The sequence below is a fragment of the Phyllobates terribilis genome, unplaced genomic scaffold, assembly GCF_046119375.1.
Source record: "Phyllobates terribilis strain yellow unplaced genomic scaffold, ASM4611937v1 Scaffold_2__4_contigs__length_985480577, whole genome shotgun sequence".
Taxonomy (NCBI): domain Eukaryota; kingdom Metazoa; phylum Chordata; class Amphibia; order Anura; family Dendrobatidae; genus Phyllobates; species Phyllobates terribilis.
Window position 1 is genome coordinate 181,053,604 of NW_027362762.1, and position 21,878 is coordinate 181,075,481.

The 21,878-nt window shown below is 47.1% G+C and overlaps 1 protein-coding gene and 1 long non-coding RNA gene across 2 annotated transcripts in view; one reads left to right on the plus strand and one right to left on the minus strand.

The window, feature by feature from the left end:
• Positions 1–21,878, minus strand: part of NXPH4 (neurexophilin 4) — a 315,221-nt gene that overhangs the window by 188,755 nt on the left and 104,588 nt on the right. The gene's annotated exons all lie outside the window — the stretch shown is intronic.
• On the plus strand, positions 534–11,172 carry LOC141200973 (uncharacterized). Its single transcript, XR_012272631.1, has 3 exons — positions 534–763; positions 6,565–6,704; positions 10,313–11,172. It is a non-coding gene; the product is annotated as an uncharacterized lncRNA (long non-coding RNA).

The following is a 21,878-nucleotide window of genomic DNA, read 5'->3' on the forward strand; positions in this document are numbered from 1 at the left end:
TAGGCAAAGTACCTTTTTCCACAAGAAAAATACGTTTTTTTCTAGGATGTTTGGTTCTGTAGTGATTACAGCCCTACAATCATTTTTATCCATGTTACACATTTGACTAACGTTGTCTGAATCCAACGGGATCGTCTGACAGTATAATGTGTATGGGGCCTTCTGACTCTTCCTCAACAGATGATGTTGGGGGAGAGAAGAATCAGGCATTGTCTTCCCTGAGATAAGCTGTCGCTATAGCCAAGCGCTCCTGTGTGTGGGAGAGTCAGGAGAGATTGATGCTGTACAAACCATCGGCTGAGCCATTGTTTAGCTGACAGCTTTCTACTGTAAATGGGGGACTTTAATCCTCATGCACATTACCTTTTTTAGGTGTTATGCACCTGTTTCAGATCTGGCCTTTGCTCCTTTTAACACGGTTCGCTGAACTCTATTGTGCTACACGTCGGGCGTGTCAGATGGCCTGGTATGATCCCATGTGATCATCTGCCTGGGCCTTCTACCAAGAGACACACCTGTGTCTTCGCATGAAGACTTTTAGTGTTCCTGAGTCTCGGTCTCATGTCTGCCTGCAATCTTCAAGACCTGCTACCAGTCTCCTGTCTGCCTGCCGTCTCCAGAACTGTGTTTCCTGTTATCGATCTCTTGTCCACCTGTGGTCTTCAGTACCTTTGTTACCTGTTTTTCCGTGTGCCTCACCTGCCTGCTGCACCGATGCCTGTGGCCCACTCGGACTTTGGGCTTGAAGGATCCACCTCACCAGGTGAGCCTAATATTAGCACTCAGTACACCCACAGAGTTGTATATAACTGTGATCATGCATTCCTAGCCTACTGAGAGGCCACTTCTGTACTTCGCTATACCTCATGTCTGACTTCATACAGTTTTGTTTGTTGGACACCACACAAATCTGATAGAAAACAATCTGTGATACCATTTCACAGAGGTATTCTTCATTTGAAGCATTGTTTCAATCTGTTAAGATATTTGGGATACAGTGTGAAGATCTGAGGTTGTAGGTTGCAATAATCATCTAGGCAGGTTAACGATGCAACAATATTTTATTCCTTACATCCAAGGTTTTACAACAACTCCAGGTAAATGGCCAAAATACATTGCCCCCAGTCCACAAGATCACCTCCCCGGGGTGGTAGTTCCATTGCCTTTGTGCCAGGTGATACTCACTGTGTCTCAACTTTTGGTTGGCTCACAGATTTCGTATCTCCAATCAGTATAGTCGGTATTCACATTCCATGCTCCTCCAGACGACAGATAAAATGATAGAAGCACAGGAATCCAATAGCAACAGTCCTTAAGAAGAAAGTTAATCAAATCCAGACTACAGATCCCGCAACTGTAGCATGCTTAACCATCCTAGTCTTCAACTGATCTCCAAACTCCATAGGCCATCCATCCATGGCTCCAGGACCTCAGTCTAGATCCTTTCCCTTCGATGTCATTCCACCAACACTCTTACTAAACATGTGGCTTCTTTTTCTCCCTCCCTGGGATCAGCCCCCTGTATGGGCAGAAGTGTTCACCCCTCCCCCTTAAACATTTGCTTTTGGCTGAAAGATTGAAGAATATTCCAGAAGCCCTTCACAGGGGACTGTATGTGAGACCCCCTGTGGTGATGGCTCTGGTGGGTCTACTTTCCCCAGCCACACAATGGGACTAGTGGCTGTTAGAACAATGGCTTGATGCCCCTGAGATACTAACGAGATTAATGGAAAAATGGCTTTCCTTGATTACCATTCTTGGGTCTGGCCTTATGTATGCATAAGATCCAGCCTGCACATCTTCCTCTGCTTACTGTCACTGAATGGAAGCATTGATTCCTGAGGCTGAACTGAGGAGCAAACAAATCACTAATAAAACACAACAAGCAAATCTCTAATAAAATAGAATAATAAGATCGACGGAACCAGTGCTCCGTCCTGGAAAAAGCCCTTTAGAACAAGGCCAGCTCCTCACATACAGCATTACAGCCCGCAGAATACCATGTGACTAATATAATAGTATATGACAAAACAGTATACTTCTGTAATCCAAACTTTCTGCAGTTTTTATTTTTCATTTTAGATGTGTTGCAGGCATACATTAAAGGGGTTCTCTAAGACTGAAATACTGAAGACCTATCTTTGGGATAGACTATCAATATTAAATTGGTGGGGTGCCCCCTATCAGCTGATACCTGATGTTGTGGCTGCCATTAGTACACAGTGTATGAAGGTGAAACACTACAGCTTTGTGCATTGCTGTGTATAATCTTGGGTTCTGCAGCTCAGCTTCCATTGAAATGAATACAGTGGCTTGCGAAAGTATTCACCCCCTTGGCTTTTTACATATTTTGTTACATCGCAACCTGTGTTTAAATATTTTTGTAATACTATTTGTGTGTGATGCATCAGCACTAAATAGTCTAAGTTGGTGAAGTGAAGTGAGCAAAATATAAAAATGAATAGAATTTATGGGATCAAATAACTAATCATTGGCATGTGCATATGCATTCACCCCTTTTGCTATGAAGCCCCTAAAAATTTCTGGTGCAAGCAATTACCTTCATAAGTCAGATGCTTAGTGAAAGGAAGTCTGTGTGCAATCTAAGTGTCAAATGGTCTGTCAGCATATCCACACCTTTCCTTAAAGGCCACAGAGGCTACAATTCCATTAAGCAAGAGGCACCACTAACCAAACAACACCATGAAGACCAAGGAGATCTCCAAACAAGTCAGGGACAAAGTTGTTGAGAAGTTCAATCAGGGTTGGGTTATAAAAAAAAATCCCAATCTCTGATGATCCCCTGGAGCACCATCAAGTCCATTATCATCAAATGGAAAGAACATGATGCCACAACAAACCTGCCAAGAGAGGGCCTCCCACCAAAAGCCTAGGCAAGGAGGGCATTAATCAGAGAGGCAGCACAAAGACCAAACGTAACCCTGAAGTAGCTGCAGAGTTCCCAGACTGAGTCTGGAGTATCTGTCCATACGACCACAATAAGCTGTAGAGGTGGCCTTTATGGAAAAGTGGGCAGAAAAAAGCCTTTACTTACACACAAAAAACATTTTGCCAAAAGACATTTGGGGCATTCCCCAAATGTATGAAAGAAGGTGCTGTGGTCAGATGAGATCAAAATTGAACTTTTTGGCCACCAAGGTAAATGCTGTGTCTGGCGCCAAACCAAAACAGCTCATGACCCCGAAAACACCATCCACGGCGAAACACGGGTGGTGGCAGCATCATGCTGTGGGGAGGATTTTCAATAGCAGGGAAATGGAAAATGGTCCATGTTGAGGGGAAGATGGATGATGTGAAATACAAGGATATTGTTGAGCAAAACCTGTTTCAGTCTGTCAGTGACTTAAGACTGGGACGGAGGTTCACTTTTCAACAAAACAATGACCCAAAGCATACTGCTAAAGCAACACTAGAGTGGTTTAAGGGGAAACATGTAAATGTTTTGGAGTGGTCTAGTCAAAATACAGACCTTAATCCAACTGAGAATTTGTGGTCAGACTTGAAGATTGCTGTTCACCAGAGGAAACCATCTAACTTGAAGGTGCTGGAGCAGTTTTGTTTTGAGAAATGGGCAAAAATCCCAGTGGCAAGATGTGGAAAGCTCATAGAGACTCATCTAAAGTGACTTGCAGCTGTAATTGCCACAAAAGGAGGCTCTACAAAGTACTGACTTTAGGTGGGTGAATAGTTATGCACACTGAAGTTTTGAGTTATTTTATCCTATGTATTGTTTGCTTCACAATAAAAATAAAACCAGATGTTCACAGTTGTAGGCATATTATTTATATGAACTGATGCAAACTCTCAAAAAAACAGTGAAATTCCAGGTTGTGAGGTAGCAAAACACTAAAAAAAGCCAAGGGGTGAATACTTTCATAAGCCACTGAAGGAGCTCAGCTACAGTACCTGAGAACTGCATACCATTGGGAGCTGGGATCTTTCAGCTCCATACACTGGGCACTTCTAGCAGCCACAGAACTAGGTATTTGCTGATTGATGGGGGGGGGGGTTTGGACCTCTGAGATGGCCATTTACTGAATACAAGGAATATTATTAGAATTATTATTATTATTTTAAATACTGTACATTATGTGTTAAATTAAAGTAAAGCTTTTTATCAATAAAGTTGTAATATCTGTACATAAATCTGATTTCCACTGCGGATCATTTCATAGATCGTTGAATGCATTATGAAATGTTAAGAATTTATGTTTTTATTCTGGTTGCATTGATGATGTCCTAGGACATGTATACATTTATATATGATCCTGGACATAGCCAGAGCAAGCAGAATATAAATGCTAATTATTTATATTCTGACTGCATTTAAAGACTAGAAATACTAGCAATACTTCAATACTTATACTTAATTACAAGTATACTTGCTACAAATGAGTTATTAACTTCTTAATAAAAACTATGAAAAATAGTAATATTAGTTCACTAAACAACCATACAATAATAGATTTACCTGGATTAAAGATTAAAGAGGTTTTACAACCATCTATAATAGGTACAATAAGATCAGTGTTAAAGAGGTTTTATCATTTTCTTGCAAACTGCTTTTAAAAACAAGCAACTTTAAAATTTACCTAGGTTACCAGCCTCCTATGCAGTATATGAGAATTAGCCATTTCTAGGCAAGGAGTGCAGCACTTGTAAGCTCTTTGCCTTAGAACTTGTAAGCGCTGCTTCTGAACTTACTTTTGTGGACCCCGACAGCTTCAGTGCCCCTGCGTTACTCACGTGTTGCAGAGGCAAAACTGCCCTTGCTTGCAAGATAAAGGAGTTCCCATTTTGGGCCAGTAGCACAACCAGCCTATGCCTGAACTGTCAATCTTCAGGAGTTAACTGCTACCTGGCAATCATGGAGCTAGGAGGCTTGGAAGCCATGCACTCCTGAATACAGAACATGAGAAAACACCTTTAAAGGGATTGTCCACTACTAGGACAACCCTTTCTCAATCTGAATGTGTGCCTTCGTTAAAATAAAAGCACTTATGCTCACCTCCCGTGTCGACACAGCTCCAGTAGTGTCGACATCCGAGTTCCCGGGGCACATGTGATGTTGTTATACTTTATATGAGCCCTGCACCCAATCAGCTCCAACTTTACTGTCCCCGCAATTGGACAAATCAAAGGTCAAGAAACAGACAGGGTTGTGGCTGCTCTCTGACTTCCTGATAATGTTCGATACATCCGAAAGTGGGGACAGTAAAGCCAACGCTGACTGGGTGCAGGGCTCATGTGATGTAACAATCTCAGGTGGGACTCGGGAACACGAACGGCGCCAGCACAGAAGGTGAGAAAAAGTGTTTTTATTTTAATGGTGACAAACATTCAGATTAAGAAGCGGTTGTCCTAGTATGACAGCACATTTCAATTAAAATGCACTCTAGTTTTCTGGCTTACATTATATTAAGTTTGTCATGTTGTGAATGCCCGCCCCCCCAACCTCATCTGCTAAGCCTTCAAATTCTAGGAAAGTGCCAGGGATGATGCAAAAGTTTAAAAGGTTGCAAACGTTGTGCATAGCTGGTGAAATTCTGTGATTTTTTTTATGCCAGAAAAGTTGCCTAGAGGGATGAAAAATTCCCCCTTTTAATTTGAATTAGTTGTAAGGTATGACTGCCCGTTTAGAGGGTTTTTAGAGGGTGGAGCAAAAGAAGAACTGAAAGGATAGGCCGGAGTACAGCCGCCCCCCCCCCCGCAGGCTTGGACGCAGGCCTGCATGACAATGGGTTGGAGGGAGTGGCTAGGGCTTAATAGTAATGGGTGGGGTTTAATTGTTTTTTTTTTTAAGTGCTAGTGAGAGGAGAGGTTGCTCAGTTTCCCGCTCACAGGGGTGGTGAGTTGTCTCCCCCACATCGTGCTGCGTTTACCTTATGGTGTCCGCAGCGCAGCTCTTTGAAGCCCTGAGGGCGGCTGCAGAGTCGCACCCGGAGGGATGGCTGGAGGAGCAGGTAGCAGCGATCATCGGAGGGGGGAGCGGGGACGGTGGCTGTGTCAGCACGGCCTGAGCGGCGTTCCTTCGGGCGCGGCCTCCAGCTAGGCTGTCGCCTGACCTGGCTCCCCAGACACAGCGCAGGCGCAGGAGCCCCTCCGGGGACCCTCTAGGCCGGGTGCCGGTCAGGAAGCGCAGCAGCAGGCCCTGGTCTGGGAGGAATCCGCTTGCCAGCACGTGTCACGCGGCGGTTAGTAGGCCGCAGCCCGCGTTCGGGGAGGGGCCTACACGCGCCAGTGCTGTCAGTACCAGTGACGTCACGGGGGGTCGCCTCAGCGATGTTCCTGTCGGGCGGCTCGCCTCCTCAAACACAGAAGACAGCAGGATCATCCAGGATGGGCAGCAGTCGGGCGGTGATAACAGGCAAGTGTTGTTACCGGCCCTTACAGGTGGTCCTTGGGCAGCGTTAAATTCAGGACCAGATACCAGTACACAGACCTTGCGGGCAGGGGGTTGGGTGATATTAATATGTCCTCACATACACAGCCCCCTGGTCCTTCTTCAACTCCAGTGCATGTCAGTGACTTTCGACCTTACAGGGCTGCGTCGGCGGGATCCATTGCATCGGCGGTGTTCGGGCCTCAATAGATGGAGGGTCCAACGGGAGGAATCAGAAGACGGGACGGACGACTGGAGTCGGGAATATCGGCTGGGGGGACCACAGCTCCTACGCAGCCTGGTGAGTTGGGTTCTATGTCTTGTTCGTTATCCCAGAATTTTCTATCCCCAGGTTTAAGTGCTAATCAGGGGTCAGCGGCTGGGGGTACAAGACAGGGACAGGCGGGGGTGGCTTGTGAAAGTGTGAGTGAGGTCTTAGCAAATGTGAGGGAGTTATTGTTGCATCTGGAAAGGGGTAGTAGTGCCACTTCGGGCCAGTTAGCCGCATGGTTGAGCCCGCAATGGGGCAGGCTGGACAGTATGGGTAATAGACTTGGGGGTGCGAGCCAATTGCCCGAGCCCGTTTCGGTGTCAGTGCAGACAGAAAAAGAAAAGGAGTGTAGAATTAATTTGGACGATAGGGCTCACGGTGAGGTTTACATGTGTTTTGAGTGTCCGTTAGGTGCACACCTTAAGAAAGAGGTGAGGGGAAAAATTTGGAAAGATGAATAAGTCGAAATTTTTTCTCTTCTGCCTCTGGTGAAATTTAACCTGGAAAAAGTAAAAAGGATGATAGTAAGAAGGAGGATGAAGAAAAGAAAAGGTGGCGCTTAATCCCGCAGACTTTTACTAATTGGCTGCAGGCATTCGCCATTTTGGCGAGCGTAATAGGTGAGAAAGCACCGGAGAACTGCTCTCCCTTGTTTTGCTATATGGATGCTATTGGGGAGGCCCACAGAACTTACGGGGGACAGACATGGCTTCGTTATGACGAGCAGTTTCGTCAGAGGAAAGCTTTTCATCCTGCCATAAGGTGGGATCAGAAGGACATTGGCCTTTGGTTACGGGTGATGGCTCCTTCTAGATTGGGGCATTCCTTTCACGGAGGGGCCGGTTTTGCCGGCCATTCCGGTGGTCAATCAAGTACGCAGGGGAGCGGCGGCTCTTCCGGGCAATCAGGAACTCAAAAACCGGGCTTAATTATGCTGGCAGTTCAACGACAGCCAGTGTAAATTTGGGGCCAACTGCAGGTTCAAGCATCTTTGCTCACACTGCAACGGATCATCACACGGCGCTGCCAGGTGTTTCAAAAAGAAGGCTAAGTCAGGGGCCAACAATTCTCATGGGGGAGACACTGGTGAAATTAACCGCGATGCTCCCTTATCTAAATAGGTTTCCTGATAGGGAAAAAGCGGCAGTGTTACTATCAGACTTTGCTGATGGCTTTAAAATTCCTCCACCTCAATATGAGATTCCCCGGGTGTTGAAAAATCTTAGATCGGCAGATCAGTATGCGGAGGTGGTTTCTGCTAAGCTACAAAAAGAGGTGGCTTTGGGGCGTATGGCCGGTCCTTTTGCCGATCCTCCTTTTTCAAATTTGGTAGTATCGCCATTGGAGGTAGTGCCCAAAAAGGAGCCTAATAAGTTTAGGCTCATTCACCATCTTTCCTATCCCCGGGGGAGGTCAGTTAATGACGGGATTGATCCGGAACTATGTTCTGTGGTTTATACATCATTTGATGAGGCGGCACGGAGGGTTAGACAGTGTGGAAAAGGGGCATTGCTGGCTAAGACGGATGTGGAATCAGCATTTCGGTTGTTGCCCGTTCATCCTGAAAGTGTTAGGTTGTTGGGTTGTTACTGGGGGAGTGAGTTTTTTGTGGACAGATGTTTGCCCATGGGATGTTCTTTATCTTGTTCCTTGTTTGAGGCTTTCAGTACATTTTTGGAATGGGTCATCTAGGATGTGACAGGGCTTGAATCTATTATACATTATCTGAATGATTTTTTGTGCATCGGTTCGGGCGACTCTTCATGTTGTGAAATTTTGCTGAGAGCGACTCAGTGGGTAGCAGAGCGTTTCGGAGTGCCTTTGGCTTCGGAAAAAACTGAAGGTCCAACTACAACCATTTGTTTTTTAGGAATTGTAATCGATTCAGTTAATTGGGAGTTTAGGTTGCTAGAGGAGAAAGTGTCGGCTTTGAAAAGAGGAGGTTGCGCGGGCTAGGAAGTTAAAGAAAATGACTTTAAGGGAAATACAGTCTGTTCTTGGGAAACTTAATTTTGAATGTCGCATTATTCCCATAGGGAGAATTTTTTCTCGGTGGTTAGCCAGCGCTACGGCGGGTGCGAAATTGCCGCATCATTATGTGCGTTTGTCGGCGGAACACAGAGAGGATTTGGTAGTTTGGGAGAAATTTTTGGAGCAATATAACGGACGTTCATTGCTCATGGAGGAAGTACAGGACAATGGTACTTTGGAATTGTACACGGATGCGGCAGGAAGTTCAGGTTTTGGGGTGTACTTTAGAGGTCAATGGTGCGCATCCAGTTGGCCTAAAGATTTAGTAGCTTCAGGATTGGTAAAGAACATAGCCCTATTAGAGATTTTTCCCATTTTGGTGGCAGTATATTTGTGGAAGGGGGAACTTCAAAATAAGAGGGTGCGTTTTAATTGCGACAACATGGGGGTCGTGTGTGCAATTAATAACATTACAGCATCCTCACCTCCAGTGATTAGGGTTCTCCGCCAGTTAGTGTTGATTTGCCTTTCCATGAATGCTTATGTGACAGCGTCTCATGTACCGGGAGTCCAGAATGCCATTGCTGACTCACTTTCTCGTTTGCAGTGGGAGCGCTTCCGACAGTTGGCTCCAGAGGCGGCAGACAAGGGGCTGTAGTGCCCTCCGGAGCTTTGGAAGGTGGTATGCGGGCCGCTGAGTCGCTGATTAGGTCATCGTTGGCTGCGGGAACTTGGGAGGCTTATCATTCTATTTGGCATTTATGGGAAGATCGGTTGTTTAATACAGTTGGGCTTATGGCTCGGGACGATGATCAGTTAGGGGTACTATTGTCATGGATTAGTCAGGGGGCTGAGGAGGGTTGGTCTATAGCAAAAATCTCTCGGACTATGGTGGCTTTGGCTTTTGGTTTCAAGTTTCATGGACAGAGAGATTTAACAAAAAGTTTTTTGATAAAACAGGCATTGAAGGGGTTTCGGAAGGGGAAGGGGCAGGAGGAATCCAGGAGGCCAGTTTCATTTGGCATTTTGGAGAAGATTGGGGGGGTGTTACCGTCTGTGTGTTGCTCTGAGTTTGAAGTTTGTCTTTTTAGATTGGCCTTCTCCCTGGCCTTTTTTGGAGCGTTGAGGTTGGGTGAGATCGTATCACCCAGCAGGTCGGTGGGCGGGGATCTTTTGGCAGCAGATGTGGTGGGTACCGAGAGAGGTGTGGAATTTTGGATTCGGAAATCAAAAACGGATCAGTTGGGAAAGGGAAGGCGCGTAGTTCTGGGTGCAATTGGGAATTTCCTTATGTGTCCGTTAAGATGCTTGCAGCTGTTTTGGGAGTCTGAACCAAAGCAGGGTGGTCCATTATTGTGTCACAAGGATGGGTCCTTTTTGTCTAGATATCAGTTTATAGCAGTATTTAGGAAGTGTTTAAATTCATTAGGGTTAGATTCATCCCATTTTGGGTCACACTTGTTTCGGATTGGAGCAGCGACGGAAGCGGCTGCGGGTGGTCTTAATGGGGAAACTATACAGCGGATTGGGCATTGGGAGTCTAGGCAGTATAGGAGTTATATCAGACCTCAGGCTCAGGCAGGTAAACTACATCTTTAATGTTTGATTTTATGGTGGTTGTTGGTTTATGGCGAGAGTTTTTCAAGTTTGTTTGTGTTTTTCTGCAGGTTCCAATTCCATGTTGGTATGGATTCTAGGACACTCCTACGTGCACTGGGGAGCACTGAGGGCGGATATAAGGCCTGCAGGAAGGCACCTCAGTTTTGACAGAGAAACAGCTGTGATCACGTGGTTGCGCTTTAGAGGCAGGAGCTGGTTAAAGAGTGCTGCAGGAGGTACATCACAGTGCATGTTTAGATAGGTCACCTGACATTTTGGTGTTGCACATGGGGGGGAACGACCTAGGTTTGCGCCCTTTTAGAGAGTTGATAAAGGATATTAAACATGATTTGTTGCGATTGTGGTTCGCATTTCCAGGCTTGTTTATTGTTTGGTCGGAGATTGTTCCTCCAAGATGTTGGCGTAGAGCTAGGTCAGTTGAGAAAATCAATAAAGCCAGGATTAAAGTTAATAGGGCAGTCTCTAGTTTTGTTACTAGGAATGGGGGGATTGCTGTGCGGCATTTTGAGTTAGAGAAAGGGGAGGGTGAATTTTGGTTGGCGGATGGTGTGCATTTGAACGCAGTGGGCATTGACATGTGGGCTTTGGGGTTACAAGAGGGCATTGAGAGGGCCATAGCTTTTCGTTCGGGGGGGGTCTCGGGCATTTGAGATATTCAAAGTGCCCTCGTTGTAGTGGTTGGGGGTCCTTGAAGTTGGATTTAAATTGGTATAAGGGGTCCATTAGGGTATGGATTCCTTAACTGGAAAACGTTGGTTGCTGATCTGGTTTTGGGGGTCTCACGGCAGGTAATGTCGGAGCCCGGGAAGTGGAAGTAATTAATGGAACCCATTTTGGGTTGTGGTGCTCTCGAGCCATTGGGGTAACGGCTGGGGGCAATTTGGTTTTAATTGTTGGTTTTATGTTAATCACCAGATCTTTGGAGCTTCAAGGACCCTCCTACCGTTGAGTGTTAATTAATTTCTTATCTATGTAATTTTGTTTAAATAAAGGCTGCTGTGGCCAGAATTTCCCAAAAGAATATAGTGTTTTGGTCTTATTTTATTTCAGTAAGGGAATTTCACAGAAGGAAGGGTACTAATATTGGATGGTTTCGTTAAACGGATCATCGACAATACCAGTGTCATAGAATTTTGTAGTGGTAAAAAGCTACTGTATACTGGAGCTAAGCTGAGGGTTAGGCAGCTGCCACAGACATCAACATTCAATATACTGTATAAATGAGGATGAGCAAGAATTGTCCAGCCGAGTATGATGTGGGGACTCTGAATAGACTGGCGGCCACTAATTGTATGTGCTACTGACAAATTTGCAAAAAAGGACTATGTGAACTAGTGCGTCATTCAATGAGGTTTCCGATGTATCTCACCTTCCTTTCTTACCTCCTCCTCCTTACAATAGTCCTTTTTCTAGCTACCTAAAAACTCTGTATTTTAACTCGAAAAACATAGTGTAACATGAGCCGCACGTAACACTGGTCATATTTAATTAGAAGAGCCATCAGGAAGCAATCATCTACTTCTATCTACACCTCTCTTTATGGTACTTGAAATAATAGAGAACAACTATTCCTTAAATTATATTGTCAAAGAACTATTCATTTTTCTCATAGACATATTTAGGTCTTCTATTATCTCAAGGAAGAGGATATTTATTCTGCTTCTTCTATCACATATCTCATATTAACTATTTTCAATTAAGGTCCACACATTAAAGTAATATATTTTTGAGGTCCAGAAGCAATCTACAACAAATTGAGTTAAATGTAGGAAGATTTCTTTAGTGCGCTCTGAAAGCTATCATATTCTCATGTTCTTCTTTAGTCTCCAATTTTAGTAAAATGCAAGTATTTGTAGGCTGTGAATGTGAAGCGATTTTCTATGCAGTCTTGAAATATTTACCTTTGTGAAAGATTAAATATTTCTTACTTTTTGTAGCTCCTCTACAGACCTACGTGTTTCCAAGGTAACTGACTACAAAACATGCCTGTGTAGTCAGATCCTGTAATTATATTGTTATCGATCTATCCCTTACCATTCAAATTTATCATAGCAAAAAGTATGAGAAGTAAGTGACGCGCCCCCTGGGACATATTCCTTTTTGAGGGGAATACCCGGCACCGGATCAGATGGGGGGTTGTAGTCTCCGAGCGGCTGTGACCCGGTCCCGTGCCCAGGGCGTCAAGCTCAGTGTGATGTGGCAGTGCTACAGATGTTACTAAAGTTCTTTTGTGTCGACTACGCCACCCGTTGTGATGCGGTCACTGTGGCCGCCGCTGCAGCAGGGTCCGCTGAGGCTGATGGTGGGTGCGCAGCTTGGTGGGATAACCCCCAACGGGAGGGGTATAGCCTCAGAGGGGACAGGCGCAGAGGATGGGGGTTGTGGTGGTGTAGTGCAGACGGCAGTGAAGACAGAGTCGGGTTGTGCAGTTAAGGGTGTTTACTTACTGCAGATGTTGTACTGGTCACTCCAGCTGCTAGTGACCACCCGAGCCGTGCTGCGTCCACCAGGTCCTGGATCCAGCCAACCCCCAAACAAGTCCGGAGCGTGGCCCTGAGCTCTCCCTCTGTCCTTTCTTCAGCCGTCCCCACCAGTGATCCACCTAGGTCCAGCTCCCTCGGGCCTTCTGTTGGGACACCCTTGGCCCTGGGTTCCCTGACCCTTCATGTGGTGTGCCTTCGGGGTGAATGTGGTGGGTGACCGTGACAGACACTGCCCACGGTCTCCGGTCTCTGGCTGGGGATTGTTTTTTACCCCCACCAGCTTGGGTTCCGGTACCCTGATGCTGACTCCTCACCCGGTGCTCTGATTTGGGTTCTTGGGTCCCTTCTCTTCTGTGCTCTGGGTCTTTCTCTTTTCTCCTCTCTCACTCTGGGTCTTGGTCTTTCTTCTCTCCTCTGCTCCTGACTTGTTCTCTGCCACTGACTCTCTGCATCTGATCCTCTGCATCTGACCCTGATTCTAGTTGGTGCCCACCTTATATATCCCTCTATGTGTGAGCTCAGGTGACCAGCACCCAATGAGCTCCTAACTTTACCCAGGCTGCTCCCCCTATCTGCCCCTACACTACATGGGATGTACCACCCCCCTCCCACTCCAGCCAGGAACAGACTCGGTCGTACCTGCACATTTCCAAGTGGGAGTACCGTCGGCCTGTTCCTCGGAAATGGGATGTATGTAGTGCATGCAGCCTACCGAGCTCAGTTCCACTCTCCATCCTTACCCGGGAGTGGAATATCACACCTCTGGGTTGAGGTGCAATACCCCTGTAGCAGCCGAATCCTCAGGGTGCTACATTCCCCCCTGGTAAATCACAGCACGTCCTCGGGCTGTAAAGACATAAACACCAAAACATACAAAATTTTCATAAACATATAAAACATATAAAACATTATATATATATAAAACTTTTCATATAACATTCTCGTCGTCTCTTGTTTCTGGTTCCTCCTCCGGACACTGTGCAACGTGTGTCCGGGAAAAGTGCGACAGTCTCTTAGAAAATCTGGTTTTCTATAAAACCGGTAGGGGGCGCTTTAGGACGCGCAACTATTTACAGGGGAAGTTGGCCGCTCTCAGTCCTCGGCCAGGTAGAGGGAAGGGAATGGCTGCTCACAGTCCTCAGCCTGTGGGATTAAGGGGTTAACGGGTAAACAGTTCACTGGTCCCAACGGGGACTATTTTAGCAGCAACGGTTCACTGTGCCCCTACAGGCAACTATATACAGTCTCTACTCCTGTCCTCAACGACGGCTCCCTCCTGCTTTTTCTTGGTGATATGGTGTTGCTTCAGACCCGTCCGGGTCCTCTGGCTCCTCCTCCCCGTACCGCAACTCCTCCTCCGTCAAGCGGTGTACGTGGAGGGCGTAAGGTCTTTTGGCACACTTGTGCCGGGTGAAGGTGACCTCGTCTCCTACGTAGAGGTCACGGCCTTTGTGACCTTCCGGCAGGTGGGACTCGACGTCTCTGCGGGTCACAAAAACGTCACCGCGGTTGTTACGGTCCCGAATAAAGCCCCACCCATGCTGCGGGTTGAACTTTATCACCGTCCCGATGGTGCGGGGACAGTGCGCTGCACGGTGGTTCCTCCTAGTCCGGCTCTTCTGCTCCGCGCTCCGGATTTGGGCCTGTTGTTCTCTGACCCGCCTCTCCTCCCGTTCTCTCGCAAACTCTGCTAGCTGCTGACGACAACACTCAGTACGCTCAGCGGCGACTGCCCGAGTTTCTCCGGTGAACCCCATCAAATCTTCTCCCGTGGGGTCCCACTCGAATTGGGCTTCTTCTAAAGGAGGCGAGACCCGAGTCACGGGCTTCGGAGCCGGGATCAGGGGCTCACACAAGGGCCCTAGTCTTTGTTGCCGCTCCAGCTCATGGTATCCTTCGGGCCAGATGAAGGGCCGCCCGTCCGGCCATGTGAGCTGGCTGAACAAGTCCTCCCCCAGGTGTGGCACCCTTGGTTTTACGGGTGCGGGCGCGGTGGTGGTGGCGCCCGGGTTGCCCAGGCCTTGCGGCCAGGCCTGGGGCACCTGGAAGGTGAAGGGCACCGTTAGGACGGCGGCGCCCTGGGCTACCTGGCCTTGCGGCCAGGCCGGAGGCTCCGCGGAGGTAGGGGGCGCTGTTGGTGGTGTGGCGCCCGGGAGTACTAGGCCTTGCGACCAGGCTGGTGGTACTTCCGGCTTTGTCACGCTCCGGGTCGAGGCGCGTGACGTCACAGGGGTCGCTGCGGCGGCTTCCGGTCGGGGCCTAGTCCATAGCGGTGACATGGCGGCTACGGGCACAGCAGGGGGACTTTCGGGCTCTGCGACGGGGAGCTGGGGCAGATGAGCGGTGTCACGGCTTGGGGTATAGGCGTCCCCTTTACCTGCCTCCTTGCGTCCGGCTCCCTTCTCGGCGCCGTCTCCGGCCTTGGGTCCTCCCGCGCCATCCTCAGAGGCGGTCTCCTTCCTCTTCCAGGGTAGCGTGCTCCGTTGACTGGTCTCAGCTTGCTGGGTCATCTCCCGGCTCCACTCCGCCAGTATCTCGCGCTGTACCCGGGCCATCCTCCGTGCGAGGCCCTCCAGGGCAGTTTGTGCACACTCCCGGTCTCGGGGGAGCTGCGCTAAGATCTCCGCTAGACCTAGCGGGGTTGTGGACTCTAGCAGGCTCCTGACCATCGGGTCGGTGCTGCTCTGCTCTGCTTCCGGCAGGCTCCTGGCCAGCGGGCCGGTGCTGCTCTGCCCTCCTTCCTCGGTCTCTAGCAGACTCCTGGCCAGCGGGCCGGTGCTGTTCTGCTTTCTCTCCATCTCCGGGTAAGCTTCTCCGCTACTCCTCGTTAGACCTCTTGTCTCCGGGTGCGCTCGCTCCAGACTCCTCCAAGCGACACCCATCTTTTCTCTTCTCTCTCGTCTCCTCCCACCTCGAGGGCGGTCCCGGGGCAACTCGGTGACTGTCAGCTCCAGGGGGAGTTCTTTCACGCTGACAGACACCTCCAGCATCACAGTCTCTGTTGGTGGGGGCGGTTTCCACTTTTGGCGCCATTTTCTGTCCTGGCCCACGATGGGAGGTGGCCTCTTGCCCTCCTTTGGCACGCCCATAATGGCGTCCGCTGCTCTTCCAAGGCGGGAAATCTGCGGTTTTGGCGGGAAGCGTCGCCCAGTGGCGGGAAACTCTGCCGATGGCGGGAACAAGCTGGAAATGGCGGACAATCGGCGGGAAACGACTGGTGATGGAGTCCGATGGCGTGGACCCTCCGGAACCGGCGGGAGACTTCTTTCTGAGGTAAACTTGCACTTTTCTTCAGGCACGCAGTACCCGGGTGTTGCGGGCACGTAATCCTGCCGACTACGCCAAAGTTGACGCGCCCCCTGGGACATATTCCTTTTTGAGGGGAATACCCGGCACCGGATCAGATGGGGGGTTGTAGTCTCCGAGCGGCTGTGACCCGGTCCCGTGCCCAGGGCGTCAAGCTCAGTGTGATGTGGCAGTGCTACAGATGTTACTAAAGTTCTTTTGTGTCGACTACGCCACCCGTTGTGATGCGGTCACTGTGGCCGCCGCTGCAGCAGGGTCCGCTGAGGCTGATGGTGGGTGCGCAGCTTGGTGGGATAACCCCCAACGGGAGGGGTATAGCCTCAGAGGGGACAGGCGCAGAGGATGGGGGTTGTGGTGGTGTAGTGCAGACGGCAGTGAAGACAGAGTCGGGTTGTGCAGTTAAGGGTGTTTACTTACTGCAGATGTTGTACTGGTCACTCCAGCTGCTAGTGACCACCCGAGCCGTGCTGCGTCCACCAGGTCCTGGATCCAGCCAACCCCCAAACAAGTCCGGAGCGTGGCCCTGAGCTCTCCCTCTGTCCTTTCTTCAGCCGTCCCCACCAGTGATCCACCTAGGTCCAGCTCCCTCGGGCCTTCTGTTGGGACACCCTTGGCCCTGGGTTCCCTGACCCTTCATGTGGTGTGCCTTCGGGGTGAATGTGGTGGGTGACCGTGACAGACACTGCCCACGGTCTCCGGTCTCTGGCTGGGGATTGTTTTTTACCCCCACCAGCTTGGGTTCCGGTACCCTGATGCTGACTCCTCACCCGGTGCTCTGATTTGGGTTCTTGGGTCCCTTCTCTTCTGTGCTCTGGGTCTTTCTCTTTTCTCCTCTCTCACTCTGGGTCTTGGTCTTTCTTCTCTCCTCTGCTCCTGACTTGTTCTCTGCCACTGACTCTCTGCATCTGATCCTCTGCATCTGACCCTGATTCTAGTTGGTGCCCACCTTATATATCCCTCTATGTGTGAGCTCAGGTGACCAGCACCCAATGAGCTCCTAACTTTACCCAGGCTGCTCCCCCTATCTGCCCCTACACTACATGGGATGTACCACCCCCCTCCCACTCCAGCCAGGAACAGACTCGGTCGTACCTGCACATTTCCAAGTGGGAGTACCGTCGGCCTGTTCCTCGGAAATGGGATGTATGTAGTGCATGCAGCCTACCGAGCTCAGTTCCACTCTCCATCCTTACCCGGGAGTGGAATATCACACCTCTGGGTTGAGGTGCAATACCCCTGTAGCAGCCGAATCCTCAGGGTGCTACATAAGTATGAATGCTGGCTACATAGAGATGTAAGTAGTCTATTATGTGGAGACGCCAAGACAGTCATAAGAGCTGTAGAAACAAAATAGGAAATTGAAAAACATACTTTAGACGCTGCCGGTAACCGAGACCACATTGTAGGCCAGTCGGACAGGCAAATCCCTGAGGGCTTCTCCCAGCCTTCAGCCCTGGATTGACAGGTGTTTGCATATGGGCACATGTAGGCAGAGACCTGTCAATCCAGGGCAGTGGGCAGGGAGAAGCCACACAGGGCCCGCCTGTGTGATTAGTTTTCAGTGCAGCTTATAAAGTACTTGGCTGAGTTATAAAGTACTTGGCTGAGTTCATACAGCCAGTGCCCGACACATGCTGCCCATGGATTGGGCATCTATCAGGTGTCAGGTTCATTTTAAATACAAACTTCTAAGGATTGTCAAGGGGTAAGATTCTCTACAGTCATTTTGCTTTGTTTGTCTCCATGGTCACAGACAACAAATCAATTGCTATCAAGTACTACATGTAGTCAGATCTAGCAGTCTTGTGTTATATTCCTCCATAAACTCCCTAACTTACTGTATACAGAAGGGGACAGTGGAATTGAAGTATAACAATCCGAGCAACTCACAAAATCGTAAGATTTTTTCTTAATTAAGGTTCATGAAGGGAAGCTGTGATCAACTACTTTCCCAAACTGCTGCCATGGTGTATTATACAAAATGGAAGCCATAAGAAAAAAATAACTTCCTGGAATAGACCTTGGATAATAAATTTAAAATTAAAGATCTAAAGCATCCCACGCTACCAGGAAAGCATAAAGGCTACTAGTGGGCTCTTGTAAGGAATTATTTGTGACAAGGTTTTCTGTGTGGTCTCAAAACACCCTGGAACCCCTAAGTGTGTGTGATTTGTGAATTTGCTGCTTACCCTCTTTTTGGCTCAAAAATGGCTTGATGGTATGGGACGTTAAAGATAAGCGAGGAATCAGTGAGATCAGGATCCGTTTTAAAAAACAAAAACATCTTTACTGGAACTCTTCAAACACAGCTTCAACACTTGATAACATGCAGGATACTTCTTATACCTTTCTTCTGCATTAGGCAGATGCTTATAATTATTTCTAATTTCAGACGGCATTTCTGATGTTAATAGGAGTATTTGAGAGTGACAGAGTACGTCTAAGCTTTCTGCCCTGGTCTTCAGTTTTTCTTATCTTCCACTTCAATGGTTACCTCGTGTTCCTTCCTGGTTGGAATAGCACTTTCTAAACCTTCAGGACTGGTTTATACGTTGTTCCGTAGCCCACTCCTTACTTGCTGCCTAGGGGAATTCTATCAACCTCATCTCTATTTATTGCTACGGCTGGTACTCACTGATGGTGAAAGGAACCGTCCTGGTACTTCTCCTTCAATCTCTGCAATCCAGCCGTCTAGATAGCTAGTTACTCTAGAACTTGTTCCTGAACTTGTTAACCCTTTACTTCTTCTGTCATTAACCCACTGTCCAACTTGTGGCCTTCTCATTTTAATCAAAAATGCTTCTCATTTCTTCAATGTTGTCTCTATAACTGCCTGACAAACAGGAACTAGCTCCCCGTGTGCCCATGTAACTCCTCCTCACCTAGACTGACTTCTAACTGTTAACCCCGTTCTAGGCTAACTACTGCTTTTAAACATAGTGTATGTAAAATCAAATGTAAAATAGGTAATTACAATACATTAATACAATAAATCTTCAGAGAGAGTGTCAGGACAACGTCTCCACCCTTACACTCTTCCAGAGACATGCAGCCTTGGCATTACAAGCCAACTCCATTGACATCCAGCGCATGTGCAATGCATAATGTTGAGTTTACTACACCGTGCTGGACTGTGCATGTACCAGATGCCACTGGTGCTGGCTTGTAATACAAGTACATATCCCCAGAGATACTCAGTACCACCCTTTTCACTTTTTACAGGTAGCATGCACTACTTTATATCTTTATTTAATTCTCAAGGCTCATTTCAGAGGCACATCTTTAGAAAGCTATTACTCTGCTGTATATCACAATGGTTGTGGTTCAGTAATGATATCTTGGATGACAGATTCCCTCTAGCTTGCTTTATTTACTTTTTGTTTATGTGCCATTAAAAAGAATTGCAAAAGTGAGTGTACCCTAACCCAATACAAAAACTTTATCCCAATTTCAGAGCTTTATTGATTTTGTTTTGTGAAATTAAGTAAATTGTTAAATTGTTCCCAAAACATTGGCTATGGCCACTATTGCAGATTAGATTACTTGTTTTCCACCTACCTCTATATTAATCCTCCTTGATAGCTCTGGCATAACAGGAACCAAAAAGGTGCGAAAATAGATGGAAAAAAAATAGGTAGGAAGGTTCCTTGAGCAGCTCGGCCAAGATAACGGTGTACCGAGATGACAGATTTTCTTTAGAATTGGAGAATTTCAGATGGTAACCCTGAGATCAGACCTGCCCTACAATTAAAACTCAGGATAAAGTGGTAGTTTTTTCTATGATACAATCCTACTACTTCACCACAATAAACCATTATATGAGAATTACTTATATAATAGCAAGTAATCCAAGATCAATGGATACTATCTCCGCAGGTGTTAAGATGCCGTAAGCAGCAGTAAGAACCCATGGCTTTTGCATTGACCAGAGATTATGGTGGACTTTATGCCACAGCTGGAGGTCTATATTAATAATAACACTGTGTCATATTTTCTAAACTAATCTATTTATATATATATATATATATATATATATATTTCTAAGTTTAACCCAATGGTAATACTAATACTTTTATTCAACTGTCTATTATTTTCCATCACATTAATTAGAATATGCTCTATTATGAATGATGCGTGCATTGGATTTTCTCCAACATTGTTAATGCTATTCTTGCAAAAATGTTTTACTAAAGAAAAGTTTGGTGCATATGCATCATTTTTAGTAGCTGAGACAGTAAAAGTGATGCATGATCCATAAAATGTACCTGAAGTTCAGGAAAAGCTGTATATCAATTTTATTTGGCCGGTGCCCATTTGAGCCCTGTTCGTGAAGTATGCGCATATTTCTCAGTGTCTGTGCATCCTAGTTGTGATGCCTATGCAGCAGTTTTTAAGGCTGTGTCATTAAATTGACTAATCAGCAATTCAGACATGTAAATCATTTTTGATACATATCCTCGAATTAGCTTTACATATGGCTTGTATTTGCGGGAAGTTTGGAAATCACCGACACATAACTAGTGGCATTCTCATTACTAGAAGGGTTGTGCTAACAGTTCGCAGTGCCATAGACTCTCTCACTGAGTATCAGATCACAGGGACAATTCTGAATGTGAATCCTATGAAAATTGTCTAATTATGTTAATGTAACCTCACTGGTTTCTTATGACAAAAATACTTTCATGTGACCTTGTGATTGCTGCAAAATGATTGAATCACGTAGGATATTTTGGAAGTGTTACACAGACTAATGCATTTTTATGTCAATGGAAACTATTGTGGTTGTATTGCCATAGTCCCAGTTTCTATTTTACAATTGTTTCATAAAATATACATTAAAATTATATATGCTGACTTTGATTTCCAGAATTTCAGAGTTTCATCCAGAAAAGAGAATCGATTTTTATTCTCATTTGTCATCCGTATACAATCTGTTTTTTTTTTACAGCAGCTATTAATCATTTACAGCAGTGGTCGGCAAACTTTTTTGCACCAGGGACCGGCTTTAAGCAAGACCAGTTTTCAATGGCCCGGTGGGGGTGGGGGCGGGGCTTTGGTCATATGTCGGTGGGGTTATGGAGGGGTGGAGCTTAGTGCATACTTATCATATAATTATGACATTTATAATGAGAATGTGATTCAACTTACCATAGGTTCAGAATGAGTGGGAGCACCAGGCTTGTTTCCCTGGATCAGTGGGAGCACTGGGCTTGTTTTCCTGCAACAAGACGGTCCCATCTAGGTCCCATCTGATGATGATGACCACTACTGCTGCTACTGGACACAGCCACTGCTGCTATGAATTTTCACTGTTATTTGCTTTTTTCACTTTAACCAGAAAATCTGCTGCTGGGCCGCACGACACCAGAACACAGCTACAGGAGTCATAAGGGTGGGACACCTGATGTCATATCTAGCTGCCCATTAGCATCCAGAGCCCCTCCCCCTCCAACTCGCAGCTAGCAGGAGGGGAAGGAGCGCTGGACACACATGACCTGCTTGTCCCTGCTCCTGCCTGAGCACATTCTGCGAGTAGGGCCGCATGGCTAATTATCTATTCACTGCCAGTCCCTCCTCCTCTTTTCTTATAGGCTATTGATCACATGCTGGCTTTCTCCCTGCTGATCCTCTACAACTGTCAGCGGCGCCGCGGACCAGGACCGGGCCGTTGGGGTTTTTCAGCCGGTCCGCGGCTGGGGACCTCTGATTTACAGGATCATTTACAGCAGCAGCTATTAATCATTTACAAAACCATTTACAGTTTCTTATTACAGAATTGCAATGTATCCTTAAAAGTCGGATGCTATACTGTGGCGCCCAATTT